At 35.5% G+C, this 26,100-nt stretch overlaps 2 non-coding genes across 2 annotated transcripts; both read left to right on the forward strand.

Annotated features, from left to right (window-relative positions):
* The first annotated feature begins 4,721 nt into the window (after positions 1-4,721).
* On the forward strand, positions 4,722-4,828 carry LOC140856746 (small nucleolar RNA R71). Its single transcript, XR_012140349.1, has one exon. It is a non-coding gene; the product is annotated as a small nucleolar RNA R71 (small nucleolar RNA).
* An 8,423-nt stretch (positions 4,829-13,251) lies between these two features.
* LOC140856747 (small nucleolar RNA R71) lies at positions 13,252-13,358 on the forward strand. Its single transcript, XR_012140350.1, has one exon. It is a non-coding gene; the product is annotated as a small nucleolar RNA R71 (small nucleolar RNA).
* Positions 13,359-26,100: the final 12,742 nt, after the last annotated feature.

Consider the following 26,100-nt stretch of genomic DNA (forward strand, 5'->3'; position numbering starts at 1 on the left):
TAAGAACCATGGCATCTTCAATAGTCTTGACAGGTAATTCCAAGATAGTTTTAATCGTTGACCATTAACTTTAAAGATAACACTATTACTTGGGTTTTCAATCTTAACAGCTCCGTGTGAAAAGACTTCCTTTACTAAAAATGGTCATGTCCATCTAGACCTAAGCTTTCCTGGAAACAGATGTAATCTAGAGTTATATAAGAGTACCTTTTGTCCGATATTGAAAGTTTTTCTCATAATTGATTGATCATGAAATGCTTTGGTTCGTTCCTTGTATATCTTTGCATTTTCATAGGCTTCATTTCTAAGTTCTTCTAATTCATTCAACTGAAGCTTTCTATGGTTTCCAGCGTCGTTCAAATTTGTATTTAGTTGTTTGATGGCCCACATGGCTTTGTGTTCTATCTCAATAGGCAAGTGACATGGTTTACCAAACAAATCCTATAAGGAGACATTCCTAATTGGTCTTGAAAGCGGTTCGGTATGCCCAAAGTGCATCAATTAATTTCAAAGACCAATCCTTTCTATTGGCACTAACAGTTTTTTTCCAGGATTTGTTTGATTTGTCGGTTTGACACTTCAACTTGTCCACTAGTTTGAGGATGATATGGTGTGGCAATTTGTGGGTGACATTATACTTTTTCATCAATGTTGCAAAAGGTCGGTTACAAAAATGGGTTCCCGATCACTAATGATTGCCCTAGGAATACCGAAACGGAGAGAATATTTTCTTTAAGAAACTTAATGACCATTTTGCTATCGGGTGTTCTACATGCAATTGCTTCTACCCACTTTGAAACATAATCAACTGCTACTAGAATATATTTATTTCCAAAGGAATTTGGAAATGGTCCCATGAAATCGATTCCCCAAACATCAAAAACTTCAACTACCAAGATTGGGTTGAGTGGCATCATGTGTCGCTTGGTGATTCGACCCATTTTCTGACATTGAGCACAACTTTTACAATATTCATGAGCATCCTTAAACAAATTGGGCCAATAAAAACCACATTGGAGAACCTTAGCAGCAGTTTTCTTAGACGCGAAGTGACCCCCACATGCTTGATCATGACAAAAAGATAAAATATTCATGACTTCGTTATCTGGGATACACCTTCTAATAATTTGATCAGGACATTGTTTAAAAAGATAAGGATCATCCCAAATGAAATACTTCACTTGGGCAAAGAATTTATATTTATCCTGCTTAGTCCAATGAGAAGGTATCTTACCTATGGCTAAATAATTTACAATATCAGCAAACCAAGGTTCAGTAGACACAGACATGAGTTGCTCATCTGGGAAAGATTCATTGATGGGTGGTTCACTAGATGGTGCACTGGAATTCGGGAAAATGATCTGCTACAACGTTCTCAGTGCCTTTCTTGTCCCTAATTTCTAGGTCAAATTCTTGAAGGAGCAAAATCCATCTGATTAAACGTGCCTTGGCATCCTTCTTTGCTAGGAGATGTCTAATGGCTGAGTGATCGGTGTAAACAATGGTGTGGGTCCCAACCAAATAAGATCTAAATTTTCTAAAGCAAAGACAACGGCAAGGAACTCCTTCTCAGTTGTGGTGTAGTTAAGCTGCGCATCATTTAAGGTTTTACTTGCATAATATATCACTCTAGGCAGCTTATTTATTCGTTGACCTAAGATTGCGCCCACAACATGATCGGACGCATCACACATTAATTCAAATGGTTCAGACCAGACAGGAGGATGAATGATTGGAGCTGATACAAGTGCATTTTTTAGAAATTCAAAGGATTCCAAGCACTCATGAGTAAATTCAAATTTGGTATCCTTTGCCAAAAGATTAGTCAGTGGACGTGCTACTTTGCTAAAGTTGGCAATAAACCTTCTATAGAATCCAGCATGACCTAAAAATGAACGTATTTCTTTCACAGATTTAGGTGGTGGAAGACTTGCAATTAGATCTATTTTGGCCTTGTCCACTTCAATCCCCTTTTTAGAAATGACATGGCCAAGAACTATTCCCTGTTTGACCATAAACTGACATTTTTCCCAGTTGAGAACTAGGTGCTTCTCCTTACATCGTTCTAGAACTAATTGCAGGTGATTCAGACACTCGGAGAAGGTTAGGCCAAAAACAGAAAAGTCATCCATAAAAATTTCTAGAAATCGTTCTATCATATCTGAAAACATGCTGATCATGCATCTCTGGAAGGTTGCCGGTGCATTACATAGTCCAAAGGGCATTCGTCTATAGGCAAAAGTACCAAATGGACAGGTGAATGTAGTCTTTTCTTGATCTTCAGCGGCTATGGGGATCTGGTTGTAACCGGAGTATCCATCAAGAAAACAGTAAAACTCTTGTCCGGCTAGTCTTTCCAATATTTGATCAATAAATGGCAAAGGAAAGTGATCTTTCCTTGTCGCAGCATTCAACTTTCTATAGTCTATACAGACCCTCCATCCCGTTTGGGTCCTAGTTGGGATAAGTTCGTTTGCATCATTTTGGACCACTGTTACCCCAGATTTCTTGGGTACTACTTGAACTGGGCTTACCCAAGAGCTATCAGAAATAGGATAAATTATTCCACTATCTAGGAGTTTCAGAATCTCCTTTTTAACTACATCCTTCATAACTGGATTAAGCCTTCTTTGGGCTTCTCTTGTTGGTTTAGCCTCTTCCTCTAAGTATATTCTATGTTGAACTATAGAAGGGCTTATTCCTTTGATATCTGCTATGGTCCAACCTATTGCTCTTGATTTGCTTTTAGAACTGACATAACTCCTCCTCTTGCTTGGGATCTAGGTCTGATGCAATAATTACAGGCAAAGTTTCTTTGGGTCCTAGATATGCATACTTGAGATGTTCTGGGAGGGGTTTCAGTTCTAAAATGGGTGCTTCCTCTATCGATGGTTTAGGTGATGAGTTCACCATCTCAATGATTGGTTCAGTAGGAAGTGTCGATTCCTGATTAATCTGATTTTCTTTAAGTATTTCATTGACATCCTCAGACTCATGGATTAACCAGGGGTTAGACTCTAGGTCGACTTCATCATCACTAATGTCAATGGATTCATAAATACCATCTTGGACTACATTGACATCAGCATGAGAAGAGGATTCCTGTTCTAAGTTAAAAACATTAAGCTCAATGGTCATATTCCCAAAGGATAACTTCATTAGACCATTTCGACAATTGATTTCAGCATTGGCCGTAGCTAAGAATGGTCTTCCTAAAATGACAGGTATATGTCCTTTAGGATTCGCAACTGGCTCAGTCTCTAAAACAATAAAATCTACAGGAAAAATGAAATTTTCAACCTTTATCAGAACATCCTCGACCATTCCCTTAGGGATCCTGAGAGATCTATCGGCTAACTGTAATGTGATCCCAGTAGGTTGAAGTTTTTCTAATCCTAGTTGTTCATACACCGAATATGGAAGGATATTCACACTAGCTCCTAGATCTAGCAAGGCCTTTTTTATATTGGTTTCTCCAATAACACAAGAAATTGTTGGAGCTCCAGGGTCCTTATATTTAATTGGCACATGGCTAGATAGGTATGAACTGACACTTGCAGCCAAAAATGCTTTCTTTGGTACATTAGTGGTCCTTTTCCTAGTGCAAAGATCTTTTAAAAATTTGGCATAAGTTGGAACCTGATGGATTATATCTAAAAGAGGAATATTAACTTGGACTTGTTTAAATACCTCTAAAATTTTGTCTAAATGTTCAGATTTATTGGATTTCAGTCTGTTTGGAAAAGGAGCTCTAGGACTTTTAAGTACTGGACTAGGTGAATTTTCAGTTTCTGGTGCTTGAGGTTGAAAGGTAGTAGTTTTAGAAGGTGACTCGGCAGATGAGTCATCTATATCATCAAGTGCAACTACCTTATTGTCTATTTGTTTTCTGATCTTAAGGTATGAATGGCATTTACACCATTAACTTGGTTTCCTTGTTGGGGTCGTGGACCATTTTGGTTCCTAGGATTTGGCTCAGGTTGGCTAGGTAACCTACCATGTTCTCGTTCACTAATGGTCGAAGCCAGCTGACTTACTTGCATTTCCAGACGGGCTATAGCTTGGGTGTTATTATTTATGAGTTGACCCGTGGTTTGCATAAAGCTGGTATGTGTTTCATCATGGCTTCTAGGCTTTTCTCTAAAGAGGTAATTTTCTTGTCATTATCATGGAAGCCTGGCGGGTTGTTCATTACTGGTTGGACCTTAGATTTTGCTGATTGAAATTTGGATTCCTACATTAGGATTCTGGACCATGAGAAATTCGGGTGATTCCTCCAACCTGGGTTATATGTGGGTGCATAAGGATTGTTCAATGGTCCTTGATAGGTGGCATTCACCTGTGCACACTCATTCGAGTAGGAACATTCTTCTAAGACATGGTCTGGTGCATTGCACCCTTTACACATGGGTGCAGATATTTGATTTACATTGGCTGGTCTCTGTAATTCTAAGGCTTCCAATCTACGTGTTAAGGTTGCAATCTTGGCCTCTGATGCTAGGGTTGGTTGAATTTGATGCATTCCTCCTCTTGAAGGTGTAGCTTTATCAGGTTCCCTAGTTGTTTCCCACTGTAAATTTTTCTCGGCTAGGTCTTCTAAGAATTGCCAAGCTTCAGTAGTTTCTTTGTCCATAAATTGGCCTTGGCACATGGACTCTAGCATGGTTCTTGAGTTTGAATCTAACCCCTCATAGATGATCTGGCATAGTCTCCAAGTTTCTATTCCATGGTGTGGGCATTGGGTCAAAAGATTCTTGAAACGATCAAAGTACTTCCAAAATGATTCACCAGCTAGTTGGTAAAATTGATTTATTTCATTCCTAATCCTAGCTGTTTTATGATGGAAAAATATTTTTTTAAAAATGTTCTCACAAAGCCCTCCCAGGTAGTGACAGAATAGTTTGGCAGACTATAAAGCCACTTCTTAGCATTGTCCTTAAGGGCAAAGTTGATTAATCTAAGTTTGACCTCATCCTCTGTTAATTGCAGTTTCATGGTTGCACATACCTCCTCAAATTCTCTAATAAATATATAAGCATCCTCTAATCCTGTGAATTTTGGAAGCATATTTATGATTTGAGGTTTGATTTCAAAATTGTTAGCTGTGGGTTGTGGCAACCTGATACAAGATGGTTGGATGGAGCCAACTGGATAACACAAATCCTTAAGGGTCATGGGTTGGATTGGTTCAGCCATTGGAACAACAGGAATTGACTCAATTCTAACTAGACGACCCGACACTCTTCTCCACACACGAGGTGTACGGTTCTCGATGTTTATACAATTTTTTTTTTTATAAAATTTTTATGTATAAGAAAAGAAGAAAAGAAAAATTCTAAAGAGAAGATCCTAAGGAGTCCTAAATCTAAAAAAAGTAACAAATTAATTTAAATTTAAATTTTTTTTTTTCAAACAAGTGAATCAATAAATTAAACTCAATCTATCCTAGGGTTAACCTAAATCTAGACAGCTCCTAACTGTTCCAAGATGACCTTCAAGCCTTCCAAGTGGAGATTGATCAACTAGTTAGCCAGGTAAGTATAAGAGGTGGGAGGTTCACTCATCGTTGCCTTTCTAGACACCAAACGAGTTGGCCAGGCCAGCAACTGAACCAATTTAACAAACCACCCTCAGGGACTTGCCTAGACACCAACTAATCAAACAACTCAAACTTGGTAGAACTCTTAGGGTTCTTGTCCTATTGAGCTCGAATTCCTTAAGGTTGACGTCTAATTGATTTTAAGATTAAAGGTCTAGGTAATGCAATATGATGGAGATGGTTTTTGGGCTAAGGAAGGGTAATGAAATCCCCACCTTATCTTGTTAATGGGTTGATGCCCTTAGATTAATTATGAAAATGCAAATGCAAATAAACAAGATGACCAAGAATGTAAAAGATTTTAATTTAGAATTTTTTTTTTTATTTTGATATTTTACTTCACGATTATGAAATGTCTTTTGTTTTGTTTTTTTTTTTTTTTTTTTTTTGATTAAGTAAATTCAAATGATTAGGTCTAAAAGCAAAAGTAATTAACTAAAAATAATAAAAGAGAAATTAGAAGCGTACCTGAGTTTTCCAGCAATCACCAACTAAATATAGAAACCTAAAGAAAAAAGAAAGAGAGTTATAAAGCACGAAGAACAAATATTTGAAAATAATTTAAAATGCCAAATCCCCGGCAACGGCGCCAAAAACTTGATGTGCAAATCTTAAAATTTGTAAATAAAACCGCAAGCGCACGGTGTGCAGAGTAGCACGACCAGCGAGTACGGGTCGATCCCACAGAGACTTGGTTTAAAAACGATTTTCAAATCTATGCTCAAGCGAGCTTTAACAAAAATCGAAAGTCGAAAGTTGTTTGCTAAAGACAATAAGACTAAGGATCTAGGGTTTTTGAATCCACTAGATCTAGATTAGGAATTCTACCTAGAATTTTTCTTATTGATCCTAACGACTACTCCTCTTGTCTTTTCCAAGCATAGATTATGAAGGACTAAGGCCCAACGATAACCCATCAAGATTCTTTACAGGGGAGTAGTAACTAGGATCCCTTAGGATTTTCTCCTCCTATGCACTGAATCAAGCATGAACTATGAAGGGACTCTGACCCAACTGTAGTTCATCAAAAATTCTTGGCAAAAGAGGAAGAAAAAGAAACCCTAAGAAAAAGAAAGAACCCTATGTAAAATCCCTACTCATGATCTAGCTTCATCGCAAACCCTAGAAGGGATGCTTAGCTAGACATGATCTAAATCTACTTGCAAAATTTAAATACAGAAAAATAAACTACCCTAATTTCATAAATTAAACTATCCTAATTGCATAAATTTAAACTGCATAATTTAAACTAACCTAATTGCATAAAATTAAATTGCATAAATTAAACTATCCTAATTGCAAGAAAAATAAATTGCATAATGTAAAGAGATGAAATTGCATAAAAATAAGATTTTATATAAAAAAAATTTATTACAAAAATCTCAAAGCTCGAGGCTTGAGAAGAGAGCTAAAAACCCCACTATCTAGGGTTACAAGCTTGATCGGAAGGAAGAATACATAAAACAAGGGCCTTTGGGGGCTTTTTATAGGCATTTGGGGGTTATAAGGTTTTCAAAACTTTAGATGTGGGACTAAGAGGTTTTAGAGGGTTGTTAGGGGGGTTTATGGTGCGCCGATGGGTCCATGGTCCATGGCCTGTTGCTGTGGACCAGGCGGCTAACCAGATCACCAAATCAGTTGATTTTTGATCAATTTTGATCTGATTTGACTCGGGTTTGACCCAATTGAGTCTTCTTTCTTCATTCTTCAATTCTGGGTCAATTTAACTCCGTTTTGCATAAAATTTACGCCGTTGGAATCCTCTTTCCTTGTTCTTTCTATTGATGATCTCTTCTTCTGCAAAATATAATAACAAGTATCAATTTCTTAATAAAGTTAGATAATTTAGATATTAATTGATACTTTTTATGTCAATTTGTGACATAAATCACACCCCCCAACTTAATCATTGCTAGTCCCTTAGCAATGTACCAAAATAAGATCATAATTCAAAAAGATCCTTCCTTTGCAAATTAATTTAAGATCGAAATTCAAGAAGTTTTCTAGTATTACTAAGTAATGAGCTTCGAATTAGAATCGGTAGTCAGTCTACTTAGAAGCTTTCTTAGAGTACACTTAAAGTTTTATAGCACTTGTGTGAGTGATAACTAACTTAGTATTTCAATATTAACTTGTACAGGCCAATTATATCATTTTTCATAACTTAGTTTGATTAATTTTCTATACACCCCAGATTAAACAAAGAACTAAGGTAGCTTTCACACCGTTTTTTTTTTTTTTTTTTTTTTGCTGAGCATCCTGGCCTTCCCACCACCGTTTGATGCGAATCTCAACACTTGACTTAGGTGAAGAGACCCGATTACTAGGCTTAGGGCAATCCAATTTACTCTGTGTTTTGCATTTTATTTCAGGCAGGTAGCTCTTTCCTTAAATTCAAATTTCTTCAATTGGGGTGTAGAAAAATTATCTAATTTAAATAATACTCAAATCCTTAATTGACCTTACAATTAACACCTACTTTACCTTGTTAGTGTGCATGTGCAATTGGAAGTGCTAATAGTCTTTAAATGACCTAAGCCACCAAGAGTCTAACCAGCTAATCTTCTCCGTGACTCACTACATTAGCAAATACTTTCTAACTTACTCTTATTTCTTTTCTAGATTAATTTATTTTATTTATTTTTTATAAAATAAGATTTTATAAAAAAATAATATATTAAATGCAAGAATAACTCATAGTGGAAGGAAAAGGAAATGATAACACCTGATTTTGTTCAAGCTCTCCCCCCAACTTGACTGACATTGTCCCCAATGGAGTTTATCTAATTTATTTGTCCTAAGCAAACTGAAAACAAAGAAAGCATTAGAAATTAAATAAGCTGGGTTGCCTCCCAGAAGCGCTAAGTTTTATGTCTTCAGCCAGACCAAACCTCGAAGCAACTTAATCAGAATAAGTTGGTTCATAAAGAACCATGGCATCTTCAATAGTCTTGACAGGTAATTCCAAGAATGGTTTTAATCGTTGACCATTAACTTTAAAGATAACACCATTACTTGGGTTTTCAATCTCAACAGCTCCATGTGAAAAGACTTCCTTTACTAAAAATGGTCCTGTCCATCTAGACCTAAGCTTTCCTGGAAACAGATGTAATCTAGAGTTATATAAGAGTACCTTTTGTCCGATATTAAAGTTTTTCTCATAATTGATTGATCATGAAATGCTTTGGTTCGTTCCTTGTATATCTTTGCATTTTCATAGGCTTCATTTCTAAGTTCTTCTAATTCATTCAACTGAAGCTTTCTATGGTTTCCAGCGTCGTTCAAATTTGTATTTAGTTGTTTGATGGCCCACATGGCTTTGTGTTCTATCTCAATAGGCAAGTGACATGGTTTACCAAACACAATCCTATAAGGAGACATTCCTAGATTGGTCTTGAAAGCGGTTCGGTATGCCCAAAGTGCATCAATTAATTTCAAAGACCAATCCTTTCTATTGGCACTAACAGTTTTTTCCAGGATTTGTTTGATTTGTCGGTTTGACACTTCAACTTGTCCACTAGTTTGAGGATGATATGGTGTGGCAATTTGTGGGTGACATTATACTTTTTCATCAATGTTGCAAAAGGTCGGTTACAAAAATGGGTTCCCGATCACTAATGATTGCCCTAGGAATACCAAACGGAAGAGAATATTTTCTTTAAGAAACTTAATGACCATTTTGCTATCGGGTGTTCTACATGCAATTGCTTCTACCCACTTTGAAATATAATCAACTGCTACTAGAATATATTTATTTCCAAAGGAATTTGGAAATGGTCCCATGAAATCGATTCCCCAAACATCAAAAACTTCAACTACCAAGATTGGGTTGAGTGGCATCATGTGTCGCTTGGTGATTCGACCCATTTTCTGACATTGAGCACAACTTTTACAATATTCATGAGCATCCTTAAACAAATTGGGCCAATAAAAACACATTGGAGAACCTTAGCAGCAGTTTTCTTAGACGCGAAGTGACCCCACATGCTTGATCATGACAAAAAGATAAAATATTCATGACTTCGTTATCTGGGATACACCTTCTAATAATTTGATCAGGACATTGTTTAAAAAGATAAGGATCATCCCAAATGAAATACTTCACTTGGACAAAGAATTTATATTTATCCTGCTTAGTCCAATGAGAAGGTATCTTACCTATGGCTAAATAATTTACAATATCAGCAAACCAAGGTTCAGTAGACACAGACATGAGTTGCTCATCTGGGAAAGATTCATTGATGGGTGGTTCACTAGATGGTGCGACTGGAATTCGGGACAAATGATCTGCTACAACGTTCTCAGTGCCTTTCTTGTCCCTAATTTCTAGATCAAATTCTTGAAGGAGCAAAATCCATCTGATTAAACGTGCCTTGGCATCCTTCTTTGCTAGGAGATGTCTAATGGCTGAGTGATCGGTGTAAACAATGGTGTGGGTCCCAACCAAATAAGATCTAAATTTCTCTAAAGCAAAGACAACGGCAAGGAACTCCCTCAGTTGTGGTGTAGTTAAGCTGCGCATCATTTAAGGTTTTACTTGCATAATATATCACTCTAGGCAGCTTATTTATTCGTTGACCTAAGATTGCGCCCACAACATGATCGGACGCATCACATATTAATTCAAATGGTTCAGACCAGACAGGAGGATGAATGATTGGAGCTGATACAAGTGCATTTTTTAGAAATTCAAAGGATTCCAAGCACTCATGAGTAAATTCAAATTTGGTATCCTTTGCCAAAAGATTAGTCAGTGGACGTGCTACTTTGCTAAAGTTGGCAATAAACCTTCTATAGAATCCAGCATGACCTAAAAATGAACGTATTTCTTTCACAGATTTAGGTGGTGGAAGACTTGCAATTAGATCTATTTTGGCCTTGTCCACTTCAATCCCCTTTTTAGAAATGACATGACCAAGAACTATTCCCTGTTTGACCATAAACTGACATTTTTCTCAGTTGAGAACTAAGTGCTTCTCCTTACATCGTTCTAGAACTAATTGCAGGTGATTCAGACACTCGGAGAAGGTTAGGCCAAAAATAGAAAAGTCATCCATAAAAATTTCTAGAAATCGTTCTATCATATCTGAAAACATGCTGATCATGCATCTCTGGAAGGTTGCCGGTGCATTACATAGTCCAAAGGGCATTCGTCTATAGGCAAAAGTACCAAATGGACAGGTGAATGTAGTCTTTTCTTGATCTTCAGCGGCTATGGGGATCTGGTTGTAACCGGAGTATCCATCAAGAAAACAGTAAAACTCTTGTCCGGCTAGTCTTTCCAACATTTGATCAATAAATGGCAAAGGAAAGTGATCTTTCCTTGTCGCAGCATTCAACTTTCTATAGTCTATACAGACCCTCCATCCCGTTTGGGTCCTAGTTGGGATAAGTTTGTTTGCATCATTTTGGACCACTGTTACCCCAGATTTCTTGGGTACTACTTGAACTGGGCTTACCCAAGAGCTATCAGAAATAGGATAAATTATTCCACTATCTAGGAGTTTCAGAATCTCCTTTTTAACTACATCCTTCATAACTGGATTAAGCCTTCTTTGGGCTTCTCTTGTTGGTTTAGCCTCTTCCTCTAAGTATATTCTATGTTGAACTATAGAAGGGCTTATTCCTTTGATATCTGCTATGGTCCAACCTATTGCCTCTTGATTTGCTTTTAGAACTGACAATAACTCCTCCTCTTGCTTGGGATCTAGGTCTGATGCAATAATTACAGGCAAATTTCTTTGGGTCCTAGATATGCATACTTGAGATGTTCTGGGAGGGGCTTCAGTTCTAAAATGGGTGCTTCCTCTATCGATGGTTTAGGTGATGAGTTCACCATCTCAATGATTGGTTCAGTAGGAAGTGTCGATTCCTGATTAATCTGATTTTCTTTAAGTATTTCATTGACATCCTCAGACTCATGGATTAACCAGGGGTTAGACTCTAGGTCGACTTCATCATCACTAATGTCAATGGATTCATAAATACCATCTTGGACTACATTGACATCAGCATGAGAAGAGGATTCCTGTTCTAAGTTAAAAACATTAAGCTCAATGGTCATATTCCCAAAGGATAACTTCATTAGATCATTTCGACAATTGATTTCAGCATTGGCCGTAGCTAAGAATGGTCTTCCTAAAATGACAGGTATATGTCCTTTAGGATTCGCAACTGGCTCAGTCTCTAAAATAATAAAATCTACAGGGAAAATAAAATTTTCAACCTTTATCAGAACATCCTCGACCATTCCCTTAGGGATCCTGAGAGATCTATCGGCTAACTGTAATGTGATCCCAGTAGGTTGAAGTTTTTCTAATCCTAGTTGTTCATACACCGAATATGGAAGGATATTCACACTAGCTCCTAGATCTAGCAAGGCCTTTTTTATATTGGTTTCTCCAATAACACAAGAAATTGTTGGAGCTCCAGGGTCCTTATATTTAATTGGCACATGGCTAGATAGGTATGAACTGACACTTGCAGCCAAAAATGCTTTCTTTGGTACATTAGTGGTCCTTTTCCTAGTGCAAAGATCTTTTAAAAATTTGGCATAAGTTGGAACCTGATGGATTATATCTAAAAGAAGTATATTAACTTGGACTTGTTTAAATACCTCTAAAATTTTGTCTAAATATTCAGATTTATTGGATTTCAGTCTGTTTGGAAAAGGAGCTCTAGGACTTTTAAGTACTGGACTAGATGAATTTTCAGTTTCTGATGCTTGAGGTTGAAAGGTAGTAGTTTTAGAAGATGACTCGGCAGATGAGTCATCTATATCATCAAGTGCAACTACCTTATTGTCTATTTGTTTTCCTGATCTTAAGGTATGAATGGCATTTACACCATTAACTTGGTTTCCTTGTTGGGGTCGTGGACCATTTTGGTTCCTAGGATTTGGCTCAGGTTGGCTAGGTAACCTACCATGTTCTCGTTCACTAATGGTCGAAGCCAGCTGACTTACTTGCATTTCTAGACGGGCTATAGCTTGGGTGTTATTATTTATGAGTTGACCCGTGGTTTGCATAAAGCTGGTATGTGTCTTCATCATGGCTTCTAGGCTTTTCTCTAAAGAGGTAATTTTCTTGTCATTATCATGGAAGCCTGGCGGGTTGTTCATTACTGGGTTGGACCTTAGATTTTGCTGATTGAAATTTAGATTGCCTACATTAGGATTCTGGGACCATGAGAAATTCGGGTGATTCCTCCAACCTGGGTTATATGTGGGTGCATAAGGATTGTTCAATGGTCCTTGATAGGTGGCATTCACCTGTGCACACTCATTCGAGTAGGAACATTCTTCTAAGACATGGTCTGGTGCATTGCACCCTTTACACATAGGTGCAGATATTTGATTTACATTGGCTGGTCTCTGTAATTCTAAGGCTTCCAATCTACGTGTTAAGGTTGCAATCTTGGCCTCTGATGCTAGGGTTGGTTGAATTTGATGCATTCCTCCTCTTGAAGGTGTAGCTTTATCAGGTTCCCTAGTTGTTTCCCACTGTAAATTTTTCTCGGCTAGGTCTTCTAAGAATTGCCAAGCTTCAGTAGTTTCTTTGTCCATAAATTGGCCTTGGCACATGGACTCTAGCATGGTTCTTGAGTTTGAATCTAACCCCTCATAGATGATCTGGCATAGTCTCCAAGTTTCTATTCCATGGTGTGGGCATTGGGTCAAAAGATTCTTGAAACGATCAAAGTACTTCCAAAATGATTCACCAGCTAGTTGGTAAAATTGATTTATTTCATTCCTAATCCTAGCTGTTTTATGATGGAGAAAATATTTTTTTAAAAATGTTCTCACAAAGCCCTCCCAGGTAGTGACAGAATAGTTTGGCAGACTATAAAGCCACTTCTTAGCATTGTCCTTAAGGGCAAAGTTGATTAATCTAAGTTTGACCTCATCCTCTGTTAATTGCAGTTTCATGGTTGCACATACCTCCTCAAATTCTCTAATAAATATATAAGCATCCTCTAATCCTGTGAATTTTGGAAGCATATTTATGATTTGAGGTTTGATTTCAAAATTGTTAGCTGTGGGTTGTGGCAACCTGATACAAGATGGTTGGATGGAGCCAACTGGATAACACAAATCCTTAAGGGTCATGGGTTGGATTGGTTCAGCCATTGGAACAACAGGAATTGACTCAATTCTAACTAGATGACCCGACACTCTTCTCCACACACGAGGTGTACGGTTCTCGATGTTTATACAATTTTTTTTTTTTATAAAATTTTTATGTATAAAGAAAAGAAAGAAAAGAGAAAAAGTTCTAAAGAGAAGATCCTAAGGAGTCCTAAATCTAAAGAAAAGTAATCAAATTAATTTAAATTTAATTTTTTTTTTCAAACAAGTGAATCAATAAATTAAACTCAATCTATCCTAGGGTTAACCTAAATCTAGACAGCTCCTAACTGTTCCAAGATGATCCTTCAAGCCTTCCAAGTGGAGATTGATCAACTAGTTAGCCAGGTAAGTATAAGAGGTGGGAGGTTCACTCATCGTTGCCTTTCTAGACACCAAACGAGTTGGCCAGGCCAGCAACTGAACCAATTTAACAAACCACCCTCAGAGACTTGCCTAGACACCAACTAATCAAACAACTCAAACTTGGTAGAACTCTTAGGGTTCCTTGTCCTATTAAGCTCGAATTCTTTAAGGTTGACGTCTAATTGATTTTAAGATTAAAGGTCTAGGTAATGCAATATGATGAAGATGGTTTTTGGGCTAAGGAAGGGTAATGAAATCCCCACCTTATCTTGTTAATGGGTTGATGCCCTTAGATTAATTATGAAAATGCAAATGCAAATAAACAAGATGACCAAGAATGTAAAAGATTTTAATTTAGAATTTTTTTTTTAATTTTGATATTTTACTTCACGATTATGAAATGTCTTTTGTTTTTTTTTTTTTTTTTGTGATTAAGTAAATTCAAATGATTAGGTCTAAAAGCAAAAGTAATTAACTAAAAATAATAAAAGAGAAATTAGAAGCATACCTGAGTTTTCCAGCAATCACCAACTAAATATAGAAACCTAAAGAAAAAAGAAAGAGAGTTATAAAGCACGAAGAACAAATATTTGAAAATAATTTAAAATGCCAAATCCCCGGCAACGGCGCCAAAAACTTGATGTGCAAATCTTAAAATTTGTAAATAAAACCGCAAGCGCACGGTGTGCAGAGTAGCACGACCAGCGAGTACGGGTCGATCCCACAGAGACTTGGTTTAAAAACGATTTTCAAATCTATGCTCAAGCGAGCTTTAACAAAAATCGAAAGTCGAAAGTTGTTTGCTAAAGATAATAAGACTAAGGATCTAGGGTTTTTGAATCCACTAGATCTAGATTAGGGAATTCTACCTAAAATTTTTCTTATTGATCCTAACGACTACTCCTCTTGTCTTTTCCAAGCATAGATTATGAAGGGACTAAGGCCCAACGATAACCCATCAAGATTCTTTACAGGGGAGTAGTAACTAGGATCCCTTAGGATTTTCTCTTCCTATGCACTGAATCAAGTATGAACTATGAAGGGACTCTGACCCAACTGTAGTTCATCAAAAATTCTTGGCAAAAGAGGAAGAAAAAGAAACCCTAAGAAAAAGAAATAACCCTATGTAAAATCCCTACTCATGATCTAGCTTCATCGCAAACCCTAGAAGGGATGCTTAGCTAGACATGATCTAAATCTACTTGCAAAATTTAAATATAGAAAAATAAACTATCCTAATTTCATAAATTAAACTATCCTAATTGCATAAATTTAAACTGCATAATTTAAACTAACCTAATTGCATAAAATTAAATTGCATAAATTAAACTATCCTAATTGCAAGAAAAATAAATTGCATAATGTAAAGAGATGAAATTGCATAAAAATAAGATTTTATATAAAAAAAATTTATTACAAAAATCTCAAAGCTCGAGGCTTGAGAAGAGAGCTAAAAACCCCACTATCTAGGGTTACAAGCTTGATCGGAAGGAAGAATACATAAAACAAGGGCCTTTGGGGCTTTTTATAGGCATTTGGGGGTTATAAGGTTTTCAAAACTTTAGATGTGGGACTAAGAGGTTTTAGAGGATTGTTAGGAGGGTTTATGGTGCGCCGATGGGTCCATGGTCCATGTGCCTGTTGCTGTAGACCAGACGGCTAACCAAATCACCAAATCAGTTGATTTTTGATCAATTTTGATCTGATTTGACTCGGATTTGACCCAATTGAGTCTTCTTTCTTCATTCTTCAATTTCTGGGTCAATTTAACTCCGTTTTGCATAAAATTTGCGCCATTGGAATCCTCTTTCCTTGTTCTTTCTATTGATGATCTCTTCTTCTACAAAATATAATAACAAGTATCAATTTCTTAATAAAGTTAGATAATTTAGATATTAATTGATACTTTTTATGTCAATTTGTGACATAAATCATTAATCATAAATGGATAGCCATGAATATTTTGTTAATCTTAAGATGCTGCGATTTATAAATAAGAAATGGAGGATTTTGATAAAGATGAATGTAAGACAGATACCCCAAAATAGAGTTACTTAGGGATTTGTCTCCCCTCTCAGATTCCAATTCCCCTAAAAAATAAAAAGAGATTATTGATTTCTCAAGATCTCACTCAACCACTAATTATAGATCCCAGCCACAAACAAAAACAGAAAAATGAGTCTGAATTCTTTTAAGCCTTTAAATATCCTATTGTTGGAGGAGAACATAATGTGATTGAAAATAATATGGAATGAACTTTGACAACTATAAAAAATAGTTGTCGATTTAATCTATTTTAGCGTAAAGTGTGCTATATGAAAAAGAACTTTCACAACTTTAACTTGCCGATGCTTCTTGGAACCATAGGAAAATCTTTTAGCATGACAAAATATCATGACGCTATCTAAAAATGTTGAAGAATTACAAGATGGTAAATTATTCTTATTGCAAGCTAGCTTGACAGCTAATTGGTGATATATCTTTGCATTGCCTATTTAGAAATCTTTGATGCTTGATTTTAAGTGTCCTAAAGTTTTTTCAGTAAACTACACTTTTGGGTGTTGTCAGGTGAAAATTGTCGCTCAATAGTTTTCACTCTCACACTCTTTCTCACTCTTAGCACTATTTTGTTCATTGCCTCTCCAAGTTTTAACCCTATGCCCTTGTTGACCAACTTTGAAAGCCTTTCTCCTCCTCCCTTTTCAGACCACCAGCTCCTCCTCATCTCCTCCTATCCTTTTTGCACTAGGGTTTTGATTGAAAGGCAAAGGTCATCACCTCCTCCTCCTCCTCCTACCATTTCTTCACTAGGGTTTCAATTGATTTTGAGCAAGTTATGTTTTTCGACCTCTATTGATTCTTCAAGCATGGATCAATATTGAATAGATAGCCTGGTTTTTTTTTTTTTTGTTAATTTTGAAGTCCTCTAGATTGATTCTAGATCCGTTAATGGCATCTAAAATCTTTTTTTATTCCTTAATTATATCTGCCCAAATTGATTGCTAGGATTTTATATTTTGTATATTTTCTTAGATGGACTTCAGCTTCCTAATCTATATATTTTATGCTTTTGGACAACTTATATAGATCATCTAAGGCCATCTCTTGGGATCTATTATTTATGCAAACAATAAACCAATATTATGCTAAGATGATGCTTTGTGGTGTTTAATGCCACATATTTTTTCATAACTCCATAATATTGATTCATAAGCCATGTTGGTACGCCTATTTTTTCCTAAGTCGCATGTTTGTATTGCCAGCATTGGTTGTAGGTAATCATCTTTCTTTATAGTGGTTCAAAATGGTGAGGTTTTGGTGATATAGTTCATGTATGACATACAGAGGGACCTAGACTTGCAATGTTCTCTAAACCTTCTCCATTCTACTATACCCTTATCTTTATTTCTCTCTATTGCCATCTATAAATGCTAGTTAACTGATGACAAGTAAAGTCAGACTATATATGCTGATTCATTGCCGCCATTAACTTTGTATTATATTATAATTTTTCATTACTAAATTATGGTGGTTTTGTCTTGATTGGTGTCCAAAACCTGATCAAAATATTCAATGGTAGCTTTTGTTTTATGAGCCCTAAAAAATGGTGGCCTCCCTTCATTAGATCTGGCTTATTTTAAAAATAAAATGTAAACATGTCAATATGGTTCAACATAGACTAATCTATAATATTGTTGATTACACTTCCAATTTTAATTTTTAGATCCTTGAAGTTCAATATTAATTTATAGTGAATACAACATTAAATATTTAATTTATTTTAATTTATTAGATAAGTGTTGTTTCAATTAATATTCTCATACAATGAACAAAAGTTAGATAAATAAAGCAAGGTCTCGCAAAGGTTATTTGGATAGAGTTCATAATTTCATTAAATTTGCTGTTGAGAAAGCATTTATGAGTGACAAATTATTCTTTGCTTGCTCCAAAAATTATTGAAGAATATTTGGTGTAGAATGATTTTATAAAGAGTTATACTAAGTGGATATTTTATAAATAGTTTATGTTGCCATCTTCATATAATCAACCTTCTTATATAGAACACACCTCTGATTTTAAGTCTAGTAATGTGCAAGAAAACCTTATAGGAGAAGATGATGTGAGGAATTTTTTTTAGAGATGCCTTTGAATTTGATGTTGGGAATTTAGAAGAGTGCAGTGAAGGATAAGAAATGGTTGAGATATCTGATGGATCTACATCTACTAATCCTTTGCATGTTGAGAAATTTATACATTTATCGAATGATGAGGTAACTCTATCACACCCTCGATCCGAGATTGCAGGTCTAAGGATCATAGCTACCGTTGCATAATCATAAAGAATTCTCTCCATAAGCATACAAAACATCTCATCATGATATCAATAAGCATGTAAGGCATCTCATCACAATATCATAAGACAATAATAGAATAAGATTCCAATAATTAGTGTTCAACTCTAATTCAGTTAACAAAATCAAATATCTTACAACTAAAATTCTATGTTCTTACATTACTATCAATAAATCCTAATCTAAATAAAGATATCAAATTCTGCTTCTAATTCACTCTCCTATATCAAAATCTTGAGTCAAGCTAGTCCTCTAAATCTATAAAAATAGTAAGATTTAGAGTAATGAGATAAACTGTCTAGTAAGCAATGTACACTTTAGCTAGATAAATTTAGCAATAATAATATACTAAAAATAAAAATATAAGGTGCATCAATTCAAATATACAACATTAATTAAATAAAATTCATGCAAATTTATTTTTATTTGCAAATTGATTTCTTTCAAAAATCATGTTCATCTCGACAGCCATGAACTCAATCAAAGTATCAGCACATATCCCCCACTAGTAGAGTATCAAAGTATCAGCTCACAATCCTCACTGATAAGATATCGAAATACTAGCACATAACCTCCACTAATAGAATATTGAAATACCAGCGTACAACCTTCACTAATAGGATATCAAAATACCAGCATACAATCTTCACTGATAGGATATCAAAATATCAGTGCATAATCTCCATTGGCAGGATATCAAAATATCAGTATATAATTTCTACTAGCAGAATATCGAAGTACTAACATTTAACCTCCACTGACAGGATATCAAAATAGCAATATTTAACCCTCACTGATAAAGTTTGATACATAGTCAAGCTGCGAGTCAAAATTCATCTCAAATCAAATCATAATTTTTATATTCTAATTTGAAAAGTTCATAAATCATGCAATATTAAAATCCATTGGACAATGCATATCAAATTCAATATGATTGATCATAAATCATTTTACATATCGAAAAAAATACATATTTGATAATTCAAAATACTATGCATCAGATTCATAAATCATATATATTCAATATAAAAAATATTTTATAATTTATTAATAAATCTAGAAAAAGGTATAGCATTACTTACCTTTTACGAATTCCAATAAATCCATATAATTTTATAACTTTTTTTTCAAAATTTTTAATTTATAGATCAAATTGCAGTTTTCTACTACTAGATATCTTCTCATTGAGACAACCATACTCCTATACATAATTAAGTCCAATAATCAGAAAAGATATGAATAATCAAAAAAAAATACAATGAATGGTAGTCGCATCCTATGATCTGGATTGGTCTAATCATATTAGTTTTATCTGATCAAGTCAGATAAGGATATAGGTAGTCTAATAGAGATCGAGGATGATCAAATCAGTAATATTCAATAAGAGTCAGGATGGAGGTGAATGCGGTGCTCGATGATCAAAGGTCGATTGGATCAAATAATTTTATTTAATCAAGATCATATTAAGATATAATTGGCTCCATAAAGATCAAATAGATCAAATATAATGGTATCCAATTCGGTCAAGTGGATGCCAGCACACTATCTGGTGACCGTGGATCAGAATCTTTCACTAAGCTTAATCAAAATCATCAAAAAAATATCCTGCACTGAATTAATCTTAAAGAGAGAAATCATCATGGAAAGAGATATAATTCTTAAGAGAGAATATTTATAGAGAGAAATTAGAGAGAGAAAGTGAAGAAATAAGGTCATAGAGAGAACTAGAGACAAGAAAAGGAGAGAGAAAACATCTTTGTCTATTTTTTTTTCTTTTTTGTCTTCTTTTTCTTTCTCTTTTGGTTCCATGGTGAAATAGAAATAGGGGGCTTGGCTTTCCCCTTTTTACTTTTGGAACAGAGGAGCACTGTCGGCATGGCTATAGCTGGTAGTGCCTAGGGCTACGATGGTATAGCCTGAAGATTTCAGACCAGTGGTCGGTAGTGACCACCGACGTCGAAAAATAAAAAGAGGGATGGAAGTAAGGGAAAAAAAGGGGATTCTTGTTTTCAAATTTTTCAATGAAATCGGTGGCCAGTGGCGTTGTCTAACATAAAGAAAGAAAAGGAAAAGAGAGATGAAAGATAAATGGGCTTACCTTAGGCTCTGACGGGCTCTCCAACGTTGATTTCTGATGGGCATGATGAAAGATCACGATGGACTCGAACGAGAAGAAGGCTTCTCCAGTGATGATCTGACGGCCGACAGTGGGGGATCTCACAAGAGACTTAGTCCCTTTAAATACAAGGGAAGGGGGGAGGAGTTGGACTCCTCCCCAGCATTAGATTTTGACTCCGATCGGGAGTCTATGGAGAAGAGAAGAAAACTCCCGAAGTCTTCTCTCTATTTTTCTTTATTTTTTATTTTTTTTTGTGCTTTGAGATTCTTGTGATGGGGCTTTGTTTCTAGGTGGGGTATTACAAACTTGATATGGCAAGTTAGTGAAAGATATTATGATCAAGAATTATATCTAGATTATAAGAATTTTTCTAAGATATTTTTCCTTATATATTTTTTATCTAAAATATTTGAATAGAGGGTCTGGTAAATTTTTTACTATGCTATTCTAATTATTATAGGATGTATTTTTAGAAAGTACTAATTTGCCATCATCTTCTTATGAAACCAAAAAACTAATAAAGGAATTAAATCTTGGATACAAGAATATTCAAGGTTGCCTAATGATTGTATATGCTATACTATGTTAAAAAGGTTAACTAAGAGTCATATGATATGTGTGAATCTTTATAATGGTGATCATAGACAAGATGAGGGTAATTTATTAAACGAAGTGGATGCTATACAAAGTAAGAAAAACCATTCAAACTTTTGCATTACTTTCTCTTAGACCTAGATTGAAAAGGATCTATATGTCATCAAAGATTACTTCATCAATAAGATAATATGATTAAAAGTTGTACAATGGATGGAATGTTAAGATGTCCAACAAATAGTTTAACATCGAAAGCATTTGATGATAGGGATCTTAATTTTCCTTTTGGTCCTTCTAGTGTTAGGCTGAGTCTAGTTAGTGATAGGTTTAATCTATTTCATACGATAAATTCTACCTATAGCACTTGGCTGGTTTATTAATTCTATATAATTTACCATCATGGATATATATAAAACAATCTTCGCTTATTTTACTAATAGTTATTCCTGATGATAAGGGTCCAAAAATTGATATTAATGTTTATCTACATTCTTTAGTAGAGAAATTTGAATAGTTATGAGAAGGTATTGGGTTTGATGCTTTGATCGATCAAACATTCAAATTGTGGATAGCTTTTTTTTGAACTATGCATATTTTTTTTGCATATGCTAGTTTATCTAGTTGGAGCACCATGAAGTGTATTGCATATCTTTCTTACGGGGATTCAACCCATTCGTATTGGTCAAAATATTGAGAAAATTTTTGTTATATATGCCACCTTCGATGGTTAGAAGAAAACCATTCATTTCAGATTCAAAATCGAAGCATCTATTCAATGGTACTATAGAATTATGATTTGCCCTTATTCTGACATCTGAAGTTGAGGTTCCTAAGTTTTCAAAGAAAAAAAAAAAGAGGAAGGAATGAGGTTGGTAGCTGAAAGAATGAAAAGTTAACAAAGAATATTAGAAATCGAAATGTAGGGCTATTTGAGGGTGCTGATAACTTTTTTGATAAGGATGTTGATAATGTAGGTGGGCATAGGAATAATGATGATACAATAGTAGCATCTACATATAATACTGTTACATGTTATGGAAAAAAAGTATATTTTTTTTTATTTATTTTATTGAAAGTATAATCTTCTTTGATATACTTTTTGCTTATAAGATTGTGGTTCTTCGAGCGGTACTATTAAAGAATTAGATTTAATACTATATCTTAACTTATTGATGATCATAAATATAATAAACCTATTTTTCTTTACTTTATTGTAGAGCAAGTTAGTTCTCCCTCCAGTGAGTTAAAATTGGGTGTTAAAGTTGATCAGTTGCAAATGAAAAGAATTTCAGGCAAATTAAAGCAAGATTACAAGAAAAAAAGGTGTGATAGAAGAAGAGGTTGCTGTTGGATTTGACTCCTAATATGATCTAATTATCACTTAGATATGTTTAACTCTTTGGATCAACCACATATCTTGAATCAATTACAATGAGTCCAATTAATTAAAAAATTTTATTTTTGATAAGATTTAAACTGAAATTTAAATTTTAATTAGAAATAAGTCTTTTAATAAGACAAGACAAGTGTAGATATAAATAGAGGTGGCTTGATCTTTTTTCTCCAACTCTCGGGAGGATGAACGATTTCCATCAACCGTTCATATAAAGCGAAAAGAGTGAGAAGAAAGAAAATCAGCCATCTACAAAAGAAGACTAGACACTCTGCGGACTACGTGATCATTATATTGACGATGATGGCGTAAGATATAATTTATTTATGATTTTAATTTTTACATAAATATCGGAGCACGATTTAGATATAAAAAAATAAAATTATCTAATATGTGCTATCGGAGCTCCAATTTTATTGTGTTTTTCTTAATTTTTTATATAAAAAAAAAAAAAAAAAAAAAAGGAGTTTTGGGGCCGGCCGCGTAGGCAGACGCACGCCGCCCGGCGAACGGGCAGCGGCCACGGCCGCTGCCATGCTGGCGACGGTGGGAGATCGTGGACGGGGGGAGCACATGCTCCCCGGCGGCGGCACCGCCGCACGCGGTGTTTTGGATTGGCCGCGTGAACAGTGGCTTCCGCTGCGGCGGTGGGAGGCAGGTGCCGGTCCAGCAGCCCTCCCTGCGGTCTTCTCCGGCGGCCGGTGTAGCGAGGGGTGGCCGTTCGGCCGCGCGCACGGGGAGGCTCGGCCGCCCATGCGGCGGCCATGGAGGATTCCATAAGGGGCAGCAACGGGAATTTTGGGAAGAAGATGGGGATTTGGGTTTGGATCTTAACGGATCCTGATCCAAACACATTCCATTAATTCCAAACCCATCAAGACATATCGGGTTTCGGATTTTGATGCATTTAGATTTCAGATCAGATCCGAACCCGTTAACCCAATTGTGATTTAGCGACACTGTTGCTGATGATAGCCTGTGATGATGCATAGAAGAATCATTCCTCATGCCACGCGACAACTTACAAAGCATGGATAATTTGCGATGCTTTTAAAAAACATCATCAATCGGAGATGCTTAAAGTATCAGTCAAAAATTTTTTGGCGATGCGACAATCTTCCATCGAAAATTTCATTTTTCATGCTTGCATAACTGACACCTATGTGATGCTTTTAGAAGCATCAATGCGGAAATTTGCAATATGAATCTTCTATGACAAAGCAATTATTAAAATCTAGGTGATCTGACCTCAATTTCCTGAAATCCTAGGTGACCTGCTATTGACTCGCTTGGTTCAACTCTACATTCACCTACTATTGATCCTTTTTTTTCTAAAAAAAAAATCGGTTTATGTTGTATGTTCCGTTTAAAATTCTAGTGGCCAATTTGTAAGTTACGGTTTCTCTCTTTCTCAACATAAAACCCTTACGAAGTGTACATATTTGGTGCTCAAACATTTACGTGTCCTTTAATGGTGGAGTAAGTTCTGAGAATTGGGAACATCTTATTTGCTGACCCATGGCCTAGATACTAGAACAACTCAATGTCTAGGCCAGATTTCAAAACATTGATATGTACTTCTTTCTTCTAATAACTGATAGAAGCTGGGCTTCTCTCTCTAAAAAAAATTGTCATTAGTGAAAGGCCATTTCATGATTTTGTAAAACTAAATTGACGTAATGCCATTTAATTAAATGGTATGGTTGTAATCATACATGAAATATATTGTGAAATGAAAAGTAATTAAATGTCATTGGAACAAAGAAAAGATTTTTTTTAATAATTATCTAATTGACGGAGGTCCTGAGTTCCAAATCAGCATACGTTGTTCACGTGACAAGTGATACATAAGAGACCTTCATTAGAAGAAGTGATGAAGCTTGATATGATATTTTCCATTATGAAGGGGATAATCCTTTGTTGATCAAGAAGATTTGGGCTTAAACATTACAAAGTACATTAATTGTTTTCAAATTTTGATCACATTGGGAACCCTAATTATCGAAGATTGAATGCTTAGTGAAATTGTTCTTCAAATAATTAAAACTTTCATTATATCATTTTAAAAACACTTTCGTCCTTTATTTTCAAAGAGCCTTGGGAGCAAAGGAACCTTTTTTTTTACAAGGAACCCTACCATCCACCTAGAATAGCAGTTTAAGGTTTGTTCTAGATTAGAGAATCTTCAAGATTTTCAATTACTATGTGAATTGGATAGCATCTTGTATTTGAACAAACCAAAATCAAGCGAGAAACAATAATCTGGTGCTAACTTCCATATCTTTAGTTAGATGAAATGTACATGTAGGACCTGGTGTGCTGCTCAATAGTGGGTTGCTGCCTTATGATGTGGTAGATGGACTCCAACGATGAGCTCTACTTCTCCATTATAGTTGTGTGCTTGCACTCAAATGTTAGCTGCAAAATGTATTGTGAGGATCCGTGCAAATGTGTATTTAGTCGCATATGAGTTATTCGCTGAGAAGATCTTGCATACTTATATAGGTTCAAGAAATTCAAATAATACTGTTTGACTAGCCTTTTTCAATAAGATCTTGGATTATTACAAATGATATCAGAACCAATCCAGTCCATAGTCTATGTAAACTAGAGGTTACTACAACATGAGTTTATTAGGATTGATCATGGGCGATCATAGTGTTTATGAATAAAAGTATGGAATTAGATCCTTAGCCTGGTGAGGACGTCAGGGTCTAAATAGGGGGAGTATGTAAGGATCTATATGATTTAGTCTCATATCAATTATTTGCTGGAAAGATCTTGACTCCTTATATAAGGCTAAGCAACCTAAATAATACTCTTCGATTAGTCTTTTTGGGTGAAATCCTAAATTATTATGCTTATATTTTGAGAGTTTGAATTATGGGTTCCTTTTTCTTAGATCAGAACATGCTTAGCAAAAAAAAAAGGAATAGCAAATTAATGTTGTATGTATAAAGAGAAAAAACTACCATGACTCAAAGATGCTAAGGAGTTTCACATACACACTCTTTCGAGCATAAAACCCAAAAAGGATAAGTATGTACATGAAATGCCTAATCTAATGCATGAATGGAAAGAAAATGGAGTATAAGTAAAAAGAAAGGGGGACAGTGGAGAGAGATGGGCTCAAAATAGCCCACCCAACTTAGGGGTGCCTGATCTTGGGCACTCCTTACATATTAGTGTAGCTTCGCTAGAACATCCTATCACTCAAAGCTTTGAAGTGGAGTGCACATTAGGTGACCATCAATCTAAGGCTATCCACAAGAACATGATTGAGTTACCCAGACTCAAATTTAAAATTCGTATGTAAGCTGCAATCCGAACTCCCAGATGACAAATCACTACTGCCTAGACAACAAAAGGCTGTTCGGTCATTCCATGCTATTGTAGGTAGTCAAAAAGGGTGATCAAGTCCAAAATATGAAATGATAATATTGGTGGATGTCTGATCAGAACACCATCTCTCAGGATCTTTTCGATACCGTGCATCGCAACAGAAAGAAAGAATAAATAAAATAAAAATAATCAGATATATAAATCAGTCAA

This window comes from Elaeis guineensis, chromosome 3 (assembly GCF_000442705.2).
Source record: "Elaeis guineensis isolate ETL-2024a chromosome 3, EG11, whole genome shotgun sequence".
Taxonomy (NCBI): Eukaryota; Viridiplantae; Streptophyta; class Magnoliopsida; order Arecales; family Arecaceae; genus Elaeis; species Elaeis guineensis.